We start from the raw sequence: 19,614 nt of genomic DNA, 5'->3' as shown, positions 1-19,614 counted from the left end.
AGAGAAGAAGAAGAGGGACGAGATGTCACTTGCAAAATATATGGATTTATTTGTCCAGTGAAGTTCAAATATTTTTGGAAAAAGATTTAGCTTTTTTTGAATCAATGACATGTGTAATATATCTATTATTAAAAAATCGAAGTTATTCTCCCTATTTGAAGAGAAACTAATTAATTTTACGATTCGACTTGATTTCGATTTTTAAATTTCGTATCTCGTTTATAATCCGTTTGGAAGAAGTAAATTAAAAAGATGAGGATAATTACGAGAATTTCTGTTGAAAAAGAGGGGGAGGAAAAAAAAAAGTAATGATTGTATTTTGAAAGAGGCATTCTTGCCTTTAATTGCCGCTCGGTGGATTAGAATTATCTACGTGCAGTGGTCTATTCATGGTGCAACCCGCAGCCAACTTCACAGTATATTCACCTCCTGGTTTATTTGCCGATGTAATTGCCATCGAGGCGCGCCATTCTCCACACCTGGTGGAGTGGCCCATACCTTTGATACCTCCGCGGCCCCGGCCCCGCACACCGAGACTTCGACCCACACGAATTTAGCGTACGATCCACGGAAGCACGTGGAGAATTGCTGTACACAATGTTTAATCTCGACCTCTTCTCTTCTGGCTACCTTTCAAATTCCCTATCCGTCTCGATAAATATCGGGTTGAGAAATAATTTCTCGAAGGAAAACGTTAATATGTGTCGTTCCTTGTTTCTACTTCTCCTTGTATTCGATACACTTTTTTACTTATTATCTTGTCCTAATTAAGTAACTTTTCTCTCAGCCTGTATTTCTTTTTAAAATTTAATCCAATTATATTGTTCATATTGTGTCATATCCTTGTGTAAAAACGTTATTTGAAATTGCGAATAAAAATATTCAACTATTTTCTTACATTCTATTTTCAATATTAAAATTGAAATAATCTCAATTCAAGTTTGTACACATCTTAAAGAATTGTTATCTCAATTATAAATATTTCGATATATTTATATCCTAAAATAAATTTTCAAATATTATTTTCCAACAAAATTATTGATAATTTCCACCTAAGAAAATATATATCCAGCATATATATGTAGCAATCGAAATTTTTTCTTTTACAAAACTTGCAATTTTCAAATTTTTTTCACGTTTCAACAATAATCGTACCCTGTACAATCGAGTATAATATTTTAATAAACCGTGGAGAAGAACCATCGTCATTTTCTAAGCGTGGAAAAAGAAGGGAGGGAAAGAAAGCGAGCATAAACGTGTTATTCAAATCGCACGATATACCGATATACCGCAAGGATCTAGGATCTAGAATGCGCGACCGCACAAATGTCGCAAGAGATTCGACGCGGCCGTGCTCTTATATTCACACGTCGTAAATCCAAAGAATAGAGTAGCCCGCGCATATCCCAAGCGCAGCCGGTCATCTGGAAGTTCGTAAGTCACTTCAATCAGCTGGTATCGGCGGACATATCGCGGAGGCAGCTTCGTTAAGCACAATGCATACGAATGCAAGAAATATCAACCACTGTAGCCCCGATGGTGCTCAGTCATGCGATAAATTTTCAAGCCGTGGCAAACGTAAAAGCGTTCGCGGGAGAAATATACCGAGGGAATCGCCTACGAGCAGCGAGCGGACATAAGCGGGCTTTAAATGGTTTATGGCGAGCCTTTTTTGCCGTATTTTCTTTGAAAAAAAAAAAAAAAACAGAAATACCGATGAGACGCTTCCTTATTCTTTAAAAGTGTTTTTATTTTTATTTTTTTTTTTTTTTAACGATCGATTTATCCGAATTTGAAACGAATCGCGTAATAAATGGATTCTTGTGTACCACCGTATATCGACGGAATAATAAATTATAATTTTGATTTATGAATATTTCCAATTACAAAGACGCATAAGAACGGGAGGTGAGTATTTATAAAATTCTGGGTAATAAAAAATATAGGTGAAGATTGTTCTCTTTATGTTACGATAATTAAAACTTCTTCCTGATCGTTCGAAAAGTCGTTTACCTAAATAGATTTATCTCTATTAGTTCGGGTGTAATTGTATTGTCACTGTTACTTTCCTGATTCGCAACACACGTATATTTAATATTTAATAAGTAACCGTGTTGTTTACTAGAAATCCATAGAACTTTTATTGTACACTAAAGTAATTATATTCCTCGTTCATAATTAACCATCTTTTTCTTTCTTTTTTTCCTTTTTTTTAAACATTCTGAAAAATTAATAAAAATTTATGGATCTCCGTAAATTTTCAATACGTACTTACGTACACGTAAAAAAAAACGTGTATATAGAATTAATTCGAAGATGAGTCGCCAACAATCGTTAAAAATCTATATCAAACAAAAATCAAATAAAAAATATATTTATATCACACTTGTTTAAACTTGTTCAAACAAATAAATTCGAAAAGCTAGCAACTTTAAATCTTTGAAAATCATTAGCTCGTAAAGAAAAAGAAATATAAATTTCTCTAACTCGTTATATTTCTCTTCGTCCTTCTAACCACGGCTACCACCGTGCAGATATAGACATTAAACGTAAGTATAGGCATCGGGAATAAGTTGTCGTGAGCGCATCGGTCAGAGGAAGATTATAGTGTCGTGCGAGCAATAAAATAGCTTTTGCGCATGGACACGCACCAGGTTCCATATGTACGGTTGGTAAAGTCTTCCGGGTCATCGGTCGGCGGGGACGAACTCGCATGGGGAAGCCGGTCCACGAAGAGACAGTGAAACGTAACAAGTGGCTGACATAAGGCTCATTCGCCGTTCTGGATGGTGAATACCGATTTGGATTCTCGACACATTCGATCGGAGAATAATTTGTCCAGACGGATTTACTTCTACTCCCCTCTTCCGCAATTGAGTTTAGCAGTCTAGTAATGGAAAAGTGGAGTTTGTTTGCTCTACCGTTGTTGAAGGAGAATTTATCAAGGCCAATTTGTAAATTGGGGGATCGATATTAAAAAATTGTAAAAAAGAAAATTGTGAAAATTGTGAAAAATTAAATTTTGGAAGGTAGTCTTCAAGAAATCACAGGAGAAAGAACGGTGTAGTAATCAATAACCATCATATTTTTCTTAACCACAAACCGAGTTTCCAATCTCGATAACCCCTCGCAGAATCAGAATCCGGTTAAACATCGGCTACCTATGCAATAATCTCCCTAATTGCATCCATTCTCGCAGCCTCTCAAGTTTCCACGAACGCTGGATACCTGGATTTCTGTATCGCCAGTCATAAAGCATGATCCCAACCGGCGATAACCGGCCACTACTATTCAATAATCTTGGAGGCGCGGATCGGCCTCGCGAGTCGCAAGATTAAAGCGGACAGTGATTTTACGTCTCTATGAAGCGGCGATAATTTCGAGTGGTGGCAAGTTGATGCTTCGACCAACAACGGATTATTAAAGAAAAAGAAAAGAAAAAGAAAAACACAAAGAGGAGGAAGAGAAAGAAGAAGGAGAAGAGGGAGAAGGTTCATTCAAGGCTCCCCAAGGCTCGATTATCCCTGCAATCGAGATGACCCCTTGGGTACCTCGACGACGACCGTAACGATCAACCTGGATACGCTTCCTGCAACCTCGGCAGGGAGGTGGAAGGCAAGGTTCGCAGAGGCAGAGATAACTGATTGCTTTTGCCTCGCGGATGAGACCTAACGGGACGAACAATCTCCCTTGGACCTGGCAACGTGTGTTTCCATGGAAGAGAAAGGGAAGAGGCACGGCTTGCGTGGCCGAGATCTCGTACTCGGGAAGAGGGAAAGAGAGTTGTGGTATCGAGTTGCAGCATGAAAATTGGAAGATCCGCGTCACGCGTGTTGACAAGCGGTAATTTGCCGATATTAGCGAGCTGCCTACGAAAGTTGTCGAAATGTCGTGAACTACGGCCCAGAGGAATGTACACCTTGGACGAATCGAATGTACGTGTGATAATGAGTCGAAAAGATGGCGATAATTTTTTCAGTTTGAAAAATGGATGAGGAGAAATTGCAAGGATGATCGATAATAATGGAAGAAGGAATTTTGACAATTGATATTATGTATCTATAAATTGAATCGACTATTGTTTTAAAGAAAAGTTCGTTAAAATACGATTTTTGCACATTTGATGTATATCGTTCAATATACGAGAAATATACGAAGATATACACGGTTTAAATAACACGGGTTTTTTCGAAAATGGCATTTCACGTCGTGTTCAAGCAGGCGCAACGTGGGATTAGGGCAAGCCAACGATAAACGATGTTGATACGTCAATCCGTTTACCGAAATCAACAATGGTTGTTGCAGTAACCAATTCCTGATCCTCCTTTCTCTATCGAGATCTATCGATACAACGAGATAGCCTGGTAACCAAACGAGCATCGTGTATCGAGATAAACTCGTTCGAGCCATTGCAAAGCGGGAATAACAAGGTTTCGCGATCGGTTTCCCCGAGCCTGAAACCATCCGCGATGTTGATGTTACAACTACGAATTTCGTTCACGGAACGCTCGATACACGTAGCTTCTATTTACTAATAAGCATTGTCCAAATGTCAAGTTAAATATTTTCTAGATTGGATCGTCGAATAATTATTATTATCTTTGATCCTCCAGGAAGGAATAAATAAATGTCGAATATTTCTCTCAAAAGTCTTATTAGCTCTTCAAAACTTCACGAATTACAAATTTAATTATGTGCCCCATAAACAGAGAAGGATAAAAATTGTACAGAATAAAAGATTAAACCTTTCTCTATCTTCTAGTTACAATTAAAAAGACACTGCTCCATTTCACTATTCTTCGATTGCAAAAATGAGACAAAATTAACAAAATTCGCTCGTTCCTCGATTTCGCGTATCGAATTGCATTTTGCTCGCCAAAGCAACGACTTATTTTTCTCCTTTTCTTCTTCTTCTTCTTCTTTTCTTTTCTCGACTTTCCCCACCCACGCTCGAATCCAGCGTGTAAACAGCGCCGACGATAATCCTCCCCCTCGCCCCTCCCCCGTTGTCCTTATCGGATTCGTATCGGCTAAACAGAGGCGGAATTTCGTAAATATTTCGCGGTACGTGGCAACTTTTCTCGGAACAACAAAGGCCGCGCCGGTGTTTGTCTATTTATCCATGGGCTGTTTGCGAGCCCGCATGCTGCAACGATGCAACCACACGAGAGTCACACGCGTAACAGGCATGGAACAGCACGCGAGTTCACGCTCGTGTTTGTCCCGAGAAGCACGGAGAGTTGAGGCCAGCCAACGGCATTACGGCCAACGTGCATTGCAACATCCAGGTGTGTGTTTTGCAACAAGCGGCTCGATAGTCGATACGCCGTCCGCCTTCTTATCGGGGTGTCTAAAACCGCATTCAGGGGCCGTGTAAACACGGCCGTAAGAACGTCACCTGGGCATTCTGGGTCTTTGGTCCAACGTCAAAACCTTGGAGTATTATAATATATGTTTATCTTTGTCGTGCACGGAGGATATCGTTCTTTTGTTACTCGTAAAAGAAGCTGAAATTCGAGAAAAGGAAGAAGATGATACGATTTAAAAATTAGAACAATGTAACAATGTTACATTTAATGAACTCGAAAGTGAATTAAACACGAGCATTTATAAGAAATTGATCGAGAATAAAATTTAAGTGGTGATAATTCTTCTCAAACGATTCAAGTCCATTCCTCTTCTAAAATCTTGTAAAATTTTCCTCAATTATTTATCTTATCCATCACGAGATGATTACAACACGAAAGTGCCTTACGTTCGTAAACAGCGATAAATAATGGTGCTAAAAAAATGGTCACTTTTATTTTGTAATAAAATCGTAAGATGAATTTCAAGTATGTATAGACGAAGGTGAAGAGAAGTGATGGGCCAGGGAATAAACGTTCGAGCGCGATGTGTCGCTCGCAGTTAACCTATCATGCAGTTAAGTTGAGAAATTAATACGGGGCACCGGTGAACGATGATTGACGTGCGCCGCAATTCCTCCCGAACGTACGATAATGTAATGCAATGCAAACAAGATAGGATACCATTAGCCTAGGGAGAAACATTACAAACAATTGCGACACACACGTACGCACACGTACACACACATACACACGTCAGAAATTCAACATCGAGCCATTATATATTTGACTGAAAACGTTCCATCGATGGACCGTTTGCAATCACGTTTTTCCTGTTCCACAGACATTTACACAGGGTTTGCCAACACCGTTTGCGTATACCGAAACGGCGGAGATGAAAATTCCGTTCAACAAGGAAATCGTGTACCAATGCGAGGTAACGATCGAACCGGTGAACGTGTACCGTTCGACGGTACAAGTAAATGTAGGAGGAAACGTTGAGGTTGAAATTTTTCTTTTTTTTTCTTCAACAACAAATCTGACACGACCGATCTACATACCTTTTTCTTCTCTCTCTTTCTTTCTTTTCACAAATTTAGGAGGATATAAGAATGAAGAAGAAGATAAATGAAACTCCATGAACACTTGGATACTTGTATTAAGTCTATTATATTCATGCTTATTCCGTCATATTTGTAAGTCGTGGAATAAAATTAGAAAAACGATCGAGAGACGCTTATTCGTAACGAGGCGCCTGTATCGCGAATATTTCAACGAAAGAGGAGAGGATTAACCTTCGCACCGATAAATCGAATCCCCATTAATAGCTGTTACAAGTGACTATCTCCAGTGACTAATGCATAATAGGCTCGTGTGTATACGAATCCCGTATAGATACGATCTTTCGCGTGTAACTTCCCTCTCTCTCTCTTTCTTCTTCCCATTATCTTGATCTCCGTTCGCCAAACGGCGTACGACACTTTTCACTATGGATAGAGTCGTTAGAGCGTGGTTAATAAATAGGCGTAACACACGGGATGAATTTGCAAGGCTGATGGAAGAATATCATCGTAAATTAGATTGAACGGTGTTTTTTCAATGTGTTTTTTTTTTTAAGTGATTGAATCGAGTGGTATGGTTGTGAAGATTAAGGAATTAATCATTTCTAAACAGATTATTGGATTGTAAAGAAAAGGATTTTGAACATCGTGTATGTTGTGTGGAAATATAGTTGCCTAGACGAATGAATAGGAAAAAATATTATATACGTTTGATTGGTAACTAAGGAAGTTGTAATTGGAAAAGGATAAAATAGATAAATACCAAAAAAAAAAAGAAAAAATGAGAAAATCTAGAAAGACTAATCCCGAAAAGTGTCACGAGTAAGGTTTGTTTGTATTTCACGTCTCCAAGTTTCCATTTTTGTACGTTTCAATTTATAAAAGATCAACCTCTTGTTAATGCTCCATAATGCAATAATGTTATTTTTACTATTATTATTATTATTGTTGTTGTTATTATTATTGTTATTATTGTTACTATTATTGTTATTGTTGTTATTATTATTATTATACCCCCGTCAATTTCTTTCTTGGCCATTTGCCAAGCCACTTTTATCACTTGGGCATTACAGAATTTTAATAAATCCCCGGTGATATTTTATCCGCCGTAATCATCAAGTCCAATTACCTTTACGACCGAATAACACCAAATAAATAACCGACCAGGGTGGGCAACACCTTCGGAAGCTATTACGACGCGTTAGATGGGCGCCCACCAGTGTGTCCATGCTGGCTAGCTTCCTACTAGCAGCGTTACCACTGGGCCGCAATTTATGCGCATAATTACGCCACAGTAATGGTTTAGATTACACCACTTATTGCGCGATTAATAATTCCGTCGCGTTACAGCGCCACAAGCTGTGATTTCGCGCGAGCGTTCCCCGTTTTCCAGAATGGCGGCGGTGCCAAAAAATCCGTAATGGATCTTTCGCGCTTATCCTTACCCACCACGCATTATCACCATTATCGTCTCGCGACTGAATCGGCAAATCGATCGAATCTTTTTCCTTTCTCGAGAATTTTCTTCTTCTTCTTCTTCTTCTTCTTCCTCTTCCTCTTCTTCTTCTTCTTGTTGCAAGAGTAAGAGTCCATTTGAGAATGATTCAAGAGTCGTTCCTCGCTCTTTCGAAGTGACATTTACTTCCAACGGGATGCACATTCGCTGAAAATATTCTTCCGAGAATCGTAAATCTCGAAAATTGTATATTGTAAATCACGCTTGGAATTATTAAATTTTTGGAAAATATCTAAAATTGTAAAATTTAAAACTTTTTTAAAATCACAATTCAAATTTAAATAACGATTATTTTCTATATAATTGAATAACTCTTAACCTTTTAAAATTTTCTCTTATCAATTGTATTTTCATTCTTCTTCAGATCGCTAATCTATATTTCTCACGTAACGAAATTTTTAAGAATTACTTTCAACAATTACTCTAAACACGGACTCTACTTTCAATATATACCCGCATGCCAATTCTTGGAACCATTTTCTTACAGCGGCCTGTGTAAAGATAGCTCATGTTTTCTCCTCGAGGGCGATTAGCAGCAGAGACAGTCAGGTGCAGAAACGATGGCGCCTCGATCGTAGGCACACCTTCCGCACACTTATCCACGTTTTGAAAACAAAACGAAACTGCCTCTCGTTTCCTCCCTCTTTTCGCGATCTTCCTTTCCCCTCTTCCTTTCCTCCTCTCCTTCCTTTTTCCCCGTGGTTCCCGTGGCCATCTGCAGTTGCTACACGTGTGCATTATACGCGTGATGCACCGCGAGAAGGCGGAGTGAAGGGATCGTATCTCATCTGCTTCCCTTCTGGCCCTCTCCCGTTCCATAGATATCGCCCTCATACATTTTCATTCGGTCTTGGCGCTCGCCAACGGGGAAGCGAGACGATAATCGGGATGGAACAGAGATGGAGAAGGATGAAGAAGAAGAAGAAGAAGAAGAAGAAAGAGAGGAGCCACCTAGCCTAGAAGGGAGGGAGGCAGTGAGAACCGTTCTCCACGAGTTTCTCCTAATAAGGGTCCTCCCCTCCCTCCGTCTTATCGCCCCTGCTAATCGGCCTGCCCTTACTAGGACAAGAAATAGACTCTCCGAAACCCATCCCCCCCCCCCTCTTTCGAGTTCAATTTGTTGTTTCGCGGGGAACGATGCGATCGAAGGATGGATGGAGTGACGCTTGAATGTACGCTTTGCGCGTACTTGTAAATAGAGATGGACAAGATTAATCGAGACGGATTGGAAGGTATATGCAAAAGTATCCCGGTGAATAATTTTGATCGAACGAGATGGACGAATCGGTTGTTAGAAAAATTGGGAAGCAAAAGATACTAAGAAAATGAAATAATTTTGCGATTTAATCAGGTATAAAAGTAAGTTGAATTATTGAATCAATTAGTGTTGAAACAAATTCGATAAATTTAATTCTAAACGTTTAAATAAATTGTTTTTATTAATAATTTCTACGAAGTACGATTTAAGACAAAAAGAAAAAAATATTTATTAGCAATTCGAATTTCTTTCAAACGATACATGCTGCACACGAGCCATTATCAAACTCGGTCGTACCGAGAACCTAAATACATACTTTATACAACTACTCGACAACTATCGACCCGCATAACGTGTATATCTGTCAGGTATTTTCGCGACACATATTAAAAATCGCAAGATAGCATAAAAAGAAAAAAAGAACGTAATCAACATAATTATATACCAACCAATTTTTAGAACTTACACTTTGAAAAAGAGGAATGATACTGATATCCGTGGTACACCGTGGCTCTCTTCGCTGCGAGAGCAACGAATGACGAAGCTCCCCTCTCCAGAAAAAAAAATATTAAAGAAGAGAGAGAAAGGATCTCTAGGTTGTTCCAAGACGAGTTAAGACATAGTCCAAATTTATCTTGTCAGTTGTACGGGACGCGTCGCGGGATGCGGCGATGGTGGAAGATGGCCGGTCGATGATCGAAAAGTTACTCTCCATCGGAGGGAGATGGGTTCGAAAACCGGTAGGCTGGCCCGTGAACAACCGGCCGGGCGTGATCATAATAAATCACGGGGTAATACCCCCGGCCATCTTCTCTCTGCAAACACACTCTTATCGGAAGAGTTGGGTAGGTACGGAGAGCCGGCCAGCAAGAGAGGAACAAGCGATTCGGCAGCGTCACGACTGTCTGTCGTGACATCAAAGCCGGCTCGAGGCCACCAGCCACCACCAAAGAGTCTGACACGCGTGTCAACGATGATAAATCGCCGGCCTGGCTCCGGAAACCTCTCTCTCTCTCTCTCTCTCTCTCTCTCTCTCAGCGGCCATCGCCGCCACTCACGTTCGCAACCCCCCGTGACCGGCCAGTCCTCCTCGGATGTCGAGACGTTCCAGGCCGGTGGAAAATTCAGGGAACGCGGGATATCGCGATTCTTCGTACCAGTTTCGCACGTATCTCGAGATTCCGCGAAAGATCGTAGAATAAATTTTCACGCCGCTGTGTCCAGGTTGATCTATCGTCTAAAGCGCGCGTATTTTTCCTCCTCCTCCTCCTCCTCCTCGTCCTCTTTCCAATGCGCCTCCTCATTGACAATGCCAAGCGTTTACGCGCCGGTCCAACTGGTCGTCTCGAGCGAGAGCCGCCGCGTTAAATTCAACTTTACGATCGTCTATGCGTCACTTCTCGAGCTTTCCTCGCCACGTGTAAACAAACGTGGCGAGTTGGGACGGGTTTGAACGACGGCGTAATACTTTCATGAGCAGTTCTAAAACGAGAGAGAGAAGGGCAAAGAGAGAGAGAGAGAGAGAGAGAGGCGAGGTTTGCAACTCGCGGCGATGACATCAGGGGTCACGCGGCTACTTGACCCTTCCTGTTTTCCATAATATGGTCAATTAGTGGAAGACGGAGCTAGTGTCGACGAGGAGGAGGAGCCGGCAACTTCAGCTTTCGTACCGTTTTCTATGGGAATGAATTTATCGCGGAATGCGTGCGGTTCTTAATTTGTGCTTAATTCGCGGTCGCGTACGACGTTGTTGATCGTTATAGGAAAGGATATTCGGGCGGATCGTTTCAATTTATACGGGTATTTTATAGGTTACGTTGTTCGAATTATCATTTAATAATAATAATTGTGAAAAGATGTTTGTAAAAGAAAATATGTGCAGCGAGAAGAGAATATAAATGGAAGTAATCCTTGAGAATCTTTATGTTTCGGATTATTTTAGATTATTATATTATGCGAAGAAACATTATGTGAAAAACATTTTCTATAATATAAATAATTAGTTGAATTAGAAAAAAGAACTCGATTGAACAAAAATCTTCGTATATTATCTTCAAGAAAATTCGTTTAATCTAAGATTTGTTTCCAATAATAATTTTTCTTCAAAATTGAAAACTTGAAAACAAAAGTAAAAGATCTTCCAATGAAATTGCTCCATAATTCAAGATCAAAAAACGAAACGACTTTAGTCGAATTTATTCCATCGATCCGCAGCGATAGAAAAAAATCAATCACACGATTCGAGGAGAGATTCATCAGAATGAATTAACGAGTGAATTAACATTTCGCCGTTAACGAGCCACTCACGTTACACGTTCCCTCGATTATACGATCCCTCGATCCGCCTCTATCGAAACGAGCGACACGTGACAACGTTTACAACGTTTAAAAACCCGCGAAATGAATTATCCCCCGTGGCGGAGGATACGGTACGCTAATGAGACTCTCGTTAAGATAGCTTTGGAATCCGCGCATAAACACTGACATTTGCGAATAGCCACATAGGAAACAGACATCGATGCGACGTGGCATTAACGAGCCATTAATACGTCATCGTTAACGATCCGAGGCGCAACCCTCTTCGCGATTCGAGCGGAGACGAGAACAGATTTTGATTTTATCCTCTATTCAAAGAGCGGTGATTTATCGCCGATTGCATGTTTCGTCAACTTGTCAAATTGATAATCCACTATGGAATAGCACAGAAGAGGAATTATTACGACGAAAGAAATTAAACTTTACCTCGAGTCGAATTACTGACATTCGAATAAAAATATTTCCAATTTTTTAAATTCCACGAATGATAAATCCTCGAAGAATATATTTCCCAAGAAAATTTCCCTTTGCATTATGCGCAAACGTGGGACAAACACTTCTCGCCAGATTCAGATTCGTTGTGAGACGTGAACGAAGACGAGGAGAGAATTCGACCGATAATTAGACACGAAAGAGGCCTCTCGGTTTGAGACTTTGGCTACCACGCGGAGACACCTCGAGACACGTAGGTTATACGGGGCGGTAATGCGTATGGACAATTTGACATTTGCAAATAGGGGATAGGTTGTATTCACCGGTCGCATGGGCGAGAGCAGCCAGCGTACGTGCAAATTACTCGTGGCCGCGTGGGCGGAACAACGGGTTGATGCAACGTGAAACGCGAAAGTGAGGTGATCGCTGCGGATGGAATCGGAATGAAAACGGCCCTCTTCGATCTTCTACGTGCTACGGGTAAATATTGAACGTTTAAGAAATTAAGGATTTTGTATAATCGAATATCTTCCCCAATTTTCACTTTAAAAATTGTTAAGATACTAATAATAATCTTTTAATCTTTCCAAGTTAAAATTATATAAGATAATCATTTACTAGGTTACTTCAATTACATGTTTTCATCGTCAGAAGAAATTTCACGAGATGAGGGAGCGTGGATTGATTTTTCAATGGTTCAGAGGCAGAGCAGATATATCCAGTATCGGCGAAATATTTCGCCGTTACCGAACGTGGGCAAGATTGGTAGCGAGAGCCTGTCCCGTGGGGGCTTATCGAAAGTTATTTATGTCGCGCACAGTAGCTAACTCCGCGTGTGCACGCGGCAGACTGCACGCGTGCACGTGCTACCGAAAATTCCGTCAACACCCACGCGCGGCCCAGAAGCACCTGGCCGACGCGATAAAAACACACCGAGGAAAGAGAGCGAGCGGCCGGATCTTGATAAACCCGCAGACATCGCGGCCACTCTGATAAATCTGCTGGAGAACAAGCTCGCGAAAAACTGTTGTCTCGCGTGTCTCATCTCCGATTCTAGTCTTTACTCGATTTAATTTTTCGATCTCTCGTTGTACTTTGTAAAAAAAAAAAAGATATTTAAAAAGATGAAAGAAAGACAGGAAGATGTGTTCGTTGTTGTCGCATTTCTTTCATTTTTACTTGGAAAAAGAAATCTTGTTGAGTTTATTTGAAGAAAAAAAAGTAATAGACAAGTATAGAATTATTTGATTTGATATTTGTACTTCTATTTCGAAATGTGATTTTACACAGAGTTGAGAATTTAATTGCTTTGACTTTTCTGAGAAGATGAATGCATTAATAGATCTACATAAAATATTCAATATAAATGGAAAATTATAACGAAATATTGTAATATAACTTTTGACTAACCATATTTTTCTTAGATAAAACTATTTACTTTCGTCTATTTAATAATTTAAATTTGAAATGTAAAATGGAAAAGCGAAATAAATAAGAAAGTAATAATCAATCTGACATAGGAAGAGATATCTTGCTTGAAGATAACAACTACTAAAAAACGCTTTCAAAACGCATTGCTTCGATCACAAAAAGAAAAAAAAGAAAAAAATTCTACAGATAAAATCTACATCCAATCAAGTTACACATACCTACACCTTCAACATTCCTCTTCAAAAATAATCGTCGTCCTTCCATCAGCCTTTCACGACGCGAAACTCAATCACATTCGAAAAAAAAATCCACGAAAATCCACGGTGGAATTACCTGAAAAAAAATTCCCCAAGTATGGGGGAATCTCGTCGTAGTGGGAATCACCAACAATCATCGATACCTACGAAAGGTCGAAAGGGTGCGCGATTCCCGACGACTTCTCGTCGCGTTGAATCTCGTATTTACGCGACACCCGCGTTCCTCCGGGTCTCGATTTTACGACGACGAGTGTCCACTCTTTTCCATTGAAAAGATTTAGAAGGAAGAGATAGAAGGGGGAAGAATAAGTCCGACGAGGAGGAGGAGGAGGAGGAAGAGGTTGGTTCGAGGCGAGTAATGGAACAGGCCTGGTGTTGGCTATCTAGCCGCACCCGCCACTAAATCACGAGATATTACCGGCATTGTGCTCACAATCAGTCGTAATACCCACCACCGACACGATACGACCCCGTGTCGAGAATATACCACGGCTATCCGCCGTCGGTTACCGCCGATTTCCGATTATTATTCGTGTGGCGCGGCCGATCGCCGAGCCACGACCACGAGGTCCCCCCAATTGCGAACGCCGCTCGTTCGACCATCCGTAAATCCGTACCGGTTTTCGCGGAAGAAACGGGGACAGGGACAGAAGAAAGACGGGCGTTTGGGGTTGGATCCGTTTCGAAAATAAAAAGCACGGCCGTGCAGTTTGTTGGTAAAGTTGTTCGAAGACCTGTTTCTACGGCCAGCTGGGGCGGTGTGCATTTTTTCGATCCTGTTTTACTAATTGCGCGGAAAAATTTGTTTTATTGGCTGCGAGGTCGATCCCGGATTGTTAAATTCGTGGACGAATCGTTTTTTTTTCTTTTGCCAGGCAAAATTAATATTTGTGCATCGGTGGAGTTTGTGTTCGGTATATTGGTCATCTTTGGTTCAGATTTTTAAAAATTTTAAAGTTAGGTTTTACTTGGGATTATTGGGCTAGTCGAGAACAAATGTTAGAAAGAGAAGAGGATTGGTGTCTACGATAGTGACTGTTTGAGTATTTGCATAATTTTTTAAGATATTGTTTATTGAACACCAATTATCAAGGAAAATTTTGGAGGCAAATGTACTGTAAAGTTAATACTACAAATAAAATATTACATTACGTGAAATAACACTACACTAATATATAGTATAATTTTCAGACAAATTAATCACACGTATATTTCAAAGAGAATCGTAAAATAATATATGAAATAACAATAATTAATTATAAATTATATACTTATATATTAGCCTATAAGAAATTATTATACGGAATGACTATGTATATTACGAAGAAAATCATAAAATATTAATTTCCATTACAAATTTATCCATTAAGCATATATTTATATATATATATGTGTGTTGCTTCAAAACTACCAAAAAAAAGAAAAAATTGCTACACATTGAAAAATTTCAACAACATCTGCATACGTTTTTCGTAGAAAATTCGCATACGGCATTTTACACCATCGTCGAGAATGAAATGCGCTATAAAATGGTAACGAGGATGAGCATCCCGATAATTAACCAAGCGAGAAATAAAAAAAAAAAAAAAGCGAAAGTAAAAAGTTTAACGAGCGAGGTGACGCAGTTTATCGGCATAGTACGAAGTTCGTCGCAATGAAATTCATGGAATTCAGGAGGTCACGCCCAAAAAGTCTGCGAATGGCGTGGCGTTTCGGCATTCTGTTGATAGCGGAGCGCGGCAGCTGCGCTGATAACGCGGTGTGATAAATAGGCGCATTCGGAGCACGTGACTGCCTGCTAATAAATTCGTTTTCCGTGTGGTCGCTGTTCAATGGCCGTTGAAAATATTAAAAAAAAAAAAAAAAAAGAAAGAAAGAAAAAGAAAGAAAAAGCGAGAAAGAGAAACGGCGAAAATGAAAATGAAAAGGAGATGGGGGAAATATTGGCGGCATTCGGCAAACTATCGGGGAAAAAGCGTTTCGTGAAATGAATATGGTTAACGTTAATTTTACATTTTCCAACGAGATTACGAGGAAAGGTGGTGTACCAACGATTGTACCAAACAAACTTTTTATCTTCGTCTACGTTGCAGTGATAAGTGTTATCAGGAGGCCGCGTGGATGACAACGGCCAGACAGAAGAGGAGAAAATATCTAAGTACACGTATAGGGTGTTCCGTAAATATGACTAGCTTATCTTCTTAAAAGTGTAATAAAACCATTTTGTTGTAGAATATACTTTTTCTTTCGGTCCAATTGTTATGTACAATATTATATATCGCAAGGATATTTTGCAAATTACTACACAATTTTCTCGAATAATATATTAATGAATATTTAAACATTGTTTCGATTGCATAAAAATCAGTCACATATCTCTATAATAATTTTCTAGTAAAATTTAAAGATTTCATCACTTCTCTACTACCATCTTCTTAACACTACATCGACCGATGCGCGACACTAGCGCCACGTGATTATCAACTCCAGGTACTTTCATACGTGACACGAGCATATTAAATTAGCACCTATTAATAAATTCACTTATACGTTTCTTTAATTACTTGCTACTTTCCCATACTAATTTCAAATACTTGATTTATCATCGCTTCGCAAACACGGAGGGGGAAAAAAAAAAAAACGTCATTTTATTAATTCTCGACACGCTTCAAACTAACCGGTTGCCGCATTATTATTAATTATAAATCTTAATCAATTTTAAGAGAACATCTAACTCGTCACAACTCCTCTCCTATTCCTCGTTCCAGATAATTCTGAAGGAGGAAAAAAAGGAAGAAAAAAAAAAAAAAAAAAAAGAAAGAAAGAAAGAAAAAAACGAAGAACACGAGGAGCGCAACAAGCCATCCAAGTCTTCTTTCAAAATTACCACGAACACCGTGTGATTACCTTGACACGATTGAATATTCATAAGCAGGTAGGTAACAGGTATATACGTCGAGTTGCCGGTCGAGTTTGCCCGTCGAATTAATTGCGTGTATCGCAAGCCAAGGGGGAGCAGTTCTTTTTTTTTCTTTTTTTCCATCGTTATTAGAAAAAGGCGCGCTTTTCCGGCGTTTCCAGCTTAATAAAAAGCCGCCTTATTAGCTGCACCCCTGACACTCGCGAGGATACTCCTCGCGAGGAGAAGACTCGCGAGAGGCGGGGCGAGGCGAGGCGGGGCGAGGCGAGGCGAGGCGAGGCGAAGCAAATTTATTGTGCTCGGACTTATATTGTCCCGCAAGAACAAAGAGAGGCAACACGGACAAAGAGTAACGTCCTACGGGGACCGAGGAAAGGATCTCTCGAGAAGACAGGAGACAAAGGAGGAATATATTATTATACATCGGTGCCACGAGGAAATTAGGCGAGAGTTTCGAGCTGCATCCCGAATGGGTTCTACTTACGAGGATGACGTGCAACAACGACTTTGTCGAAATGATTTGTAGCGAATGAATTATGCTTTTCCTTCTTCAAAAACTGATACTTACGAATATTACGTACTTAAATATACTGTTATAACACGAATTAAATATTTTCAAGTTTTAATTCCATTTTCTCGCATTCACTCGAAATATCGAATAATTATATGTTTTCGAAAAAAGTAATTCTTTTTTTTTAATACTGAATATTACATTCTTATCCCCTCTCTTTTTTCAAAGTCTCGTTCATCTGATCGATTAATCAATCAATTTTCTGATGGAAATTTTTCCAAATCCACAATTCTTCGCTGTATAATTTCGAAGTTGGAAGAGAATTGAATTGAATTCTCGAGAGTTTGTTTGTCGAACGCATAACGTTGAAGATCGGGGGCACGTTCTCTCCGATAGAAAATAAAACTCCTTTGGAGGAGAGTAAACTAATACCGGTTGCACAAGCCGATACGCTCGTTACGACCGCAACGAAATCCTGTTGCGCGTTATTCAGACGAATAATTACGACACATCGCGCGACCTTAATTCCATTATAATTGGAGTACGCAAAGTCTGCGGTTCTGCTCGCTCCTAGTCGCTCCGAGTGCGAACGACCTCGAGACTCGTCTCTGACGCCATGACGTCTATCCAGCTGCTATTATTATTAATGCAACAATCCTGATTCGACAGAAATTAGACGGATCAAATGTTTAGCAATTTTTTTTTTCTTTTATAAATTATAAAATTCTCACAATTATATACACGTTATATAACGAATATGTTACGACGATTATTGAATTATTGAAAATTAAGAGAACACTTATTACGCAATATTTCTTGATTATTCCGTTTGCTATTCGAAAAAAGAATTTCACGGTTTTATTATTAACAAAATGATAAATGTGTTATACGTGCACGAGAATGATATATAATAATAATAATAATAATAATAAGGTAAAATCACTGATCAAGATACTCGCAAACGAAACCAACAAAATTATTTATAATTATGATTAACCGTCATCTTCAGAAGACGGTAGGTAGCAGTTCGGTTTGTATTTCCTCGCCAAACGAGATTATAACGCCGGTCATCAGCCTTTGAGGAGATGGGATAATAACGCGGCGTGGATCCTCATTCCGTGGATTTATAAGTCACGATCTCAGATTCGAAATAATTGATAGAAGGAAACCGCGATGAAACGAAACGGAATGGGATATCGGGCAGTGGCCGTTCAAAGGGGGAGAGGGTGGGTGGGTGTACAGGGTGGCTATTCGATTAGTTTCCGCCTCGCCCAACCGCCTTATCCGCTCGCAACGATTTACGAACGCGAAAACCGTCAGGCCGCGTTATAAACCATCGAAATACCGATACTCGACAACGGTTATAGGATCTGGACGTGCGATAATTAACAGCCGGACTCGACATGATCGCGAGATACCTCATCCGTCGAAGACGACGCTGTTTGCCGTTTCCTGCGCCTTCAACTTCCGTTTCTCGAGAAGATACGCCTCGAGAGATTTAGACCCGCTCGTTTCTCATTTGTTTAAAAAATATTTAAACGCCCGGCTCTCTCTTCCTTATTGTTTTTTAGATTTATAGTCAATGCAACGTGGTACATTCTGCCGAGGAATGTAAATTGTGTCCGCTAAGATAAGAGGATACGTGGTGTACAGGTAAGCGGAAAAACCAATAAATGTGATATATGATATAAATTGATGAAACACTCTTGTAATATCTTGGGAAATAAAAAAAAAATTTTCTCCTTAAACGTCTCATTACATCTTTTCTTAATACAGAAATACGAATTCGTAAAATTATTACTATTTTCCTTTCCTCTTCTTAATATATGTATATATTAATCAATATTGATCATGGTATTAATAAAAATATTCTCTTTAAATATCTTATTACATCTTTTTTTAACCAGGAATTCATAAAATTATACTTTCCTTTCCTCTTCTTAATATATATTAATCAATATTGATCATGATATTAATAAAAATATTCTCCTTAAATATCTTATTACATCTTTTATCTACAAATTCATAAAATGTATAAAATTATTACACTTTCCTTCCCTTTTCTTAATACACATATATATATTAATATTGATCACGGTTATTATCGTTAAGATAGCACTTAAAATTGCGTTTCTTCCGATCCAATTAAAATGATTAATTACGATTATCCACGAGGAGGAAGCGCGAAAACTAGTTCTAGGGTGTACTTCTCCTCTACAACGTACGCGTATCACCGATTTCCTGCGACCGCGTGCCGTTTCCGGTGTCGTTGCTCGACGAATTCTCGCCTCGAGTCACCGGATGCGCCGATCGCCTCTCGATACCGGCCGAGCTCGGGTTCCCGGCGGAATGAAATCGGCAGCTGGGAGCGCAGGAGGATGTACGGCGGGTATACACGCCTCGCGAGAAGATTAAAGCATCGGGCAAGATAGGAGGCGGTAATTGTTATCGCTGCTGGTGTCACTCAGATTACTGGGAATCGGAGAAATTACAGTGCTCGCTCGGCTCGGAATGTTCCGTGTACTCGGAAGGTTACGAGAATTGATTCGAGGAATATGCGGAGGGGA

The 19,614-nt window shown here is 39.7% G+C and overlaps 1 protein-coding gene and 1 long non-coding RNA gene across 3 annotated transcripts in view; one reads left to right on the top strand and one right to left on the bottom strand.

Moving 5' to 3' along the window:
* LOC725329 (UPF0489 protein C5orf22 homolog) overlaps nt 1–19,614 on the bottom strand; it is a 788,097-nt gene that overhangs the window by 375,603 nt on the left and 392,880 nt on the right. The window lies entirely within an intron of this gene.
* On the top strand, nt 10,269–13,438 carry LOC107964724. Its single transcript, XR_001703665.2, has 2 exons — nt 10,269–12,408; nt 12,550–13,438. It is a non-coding gene; the product is annotated as an uncharacterized LOC107964724 (long non-coding RNA).

The sequence above is a fragment of the Apis mellifera genome, linkage group LG7 (assembly GCF_003254395.2).
Source record: "Apis mellifera strain DH4 linkage group LG7, Amel_HAv3.1, whole genome shotgun sequence".
In the NCBI taxonomy this organism is placed as follows: Eukaryota; Metazoa; Arthropoda; class Insecta; order Hymenoptera; family Apidae; genus Apis; species Apis mellifera.
The sequence above is the reverse complement of the archived record's forward strand: the minus strand, read 5'-3'. Positions and strand labels throughout refer to the sequence as shown.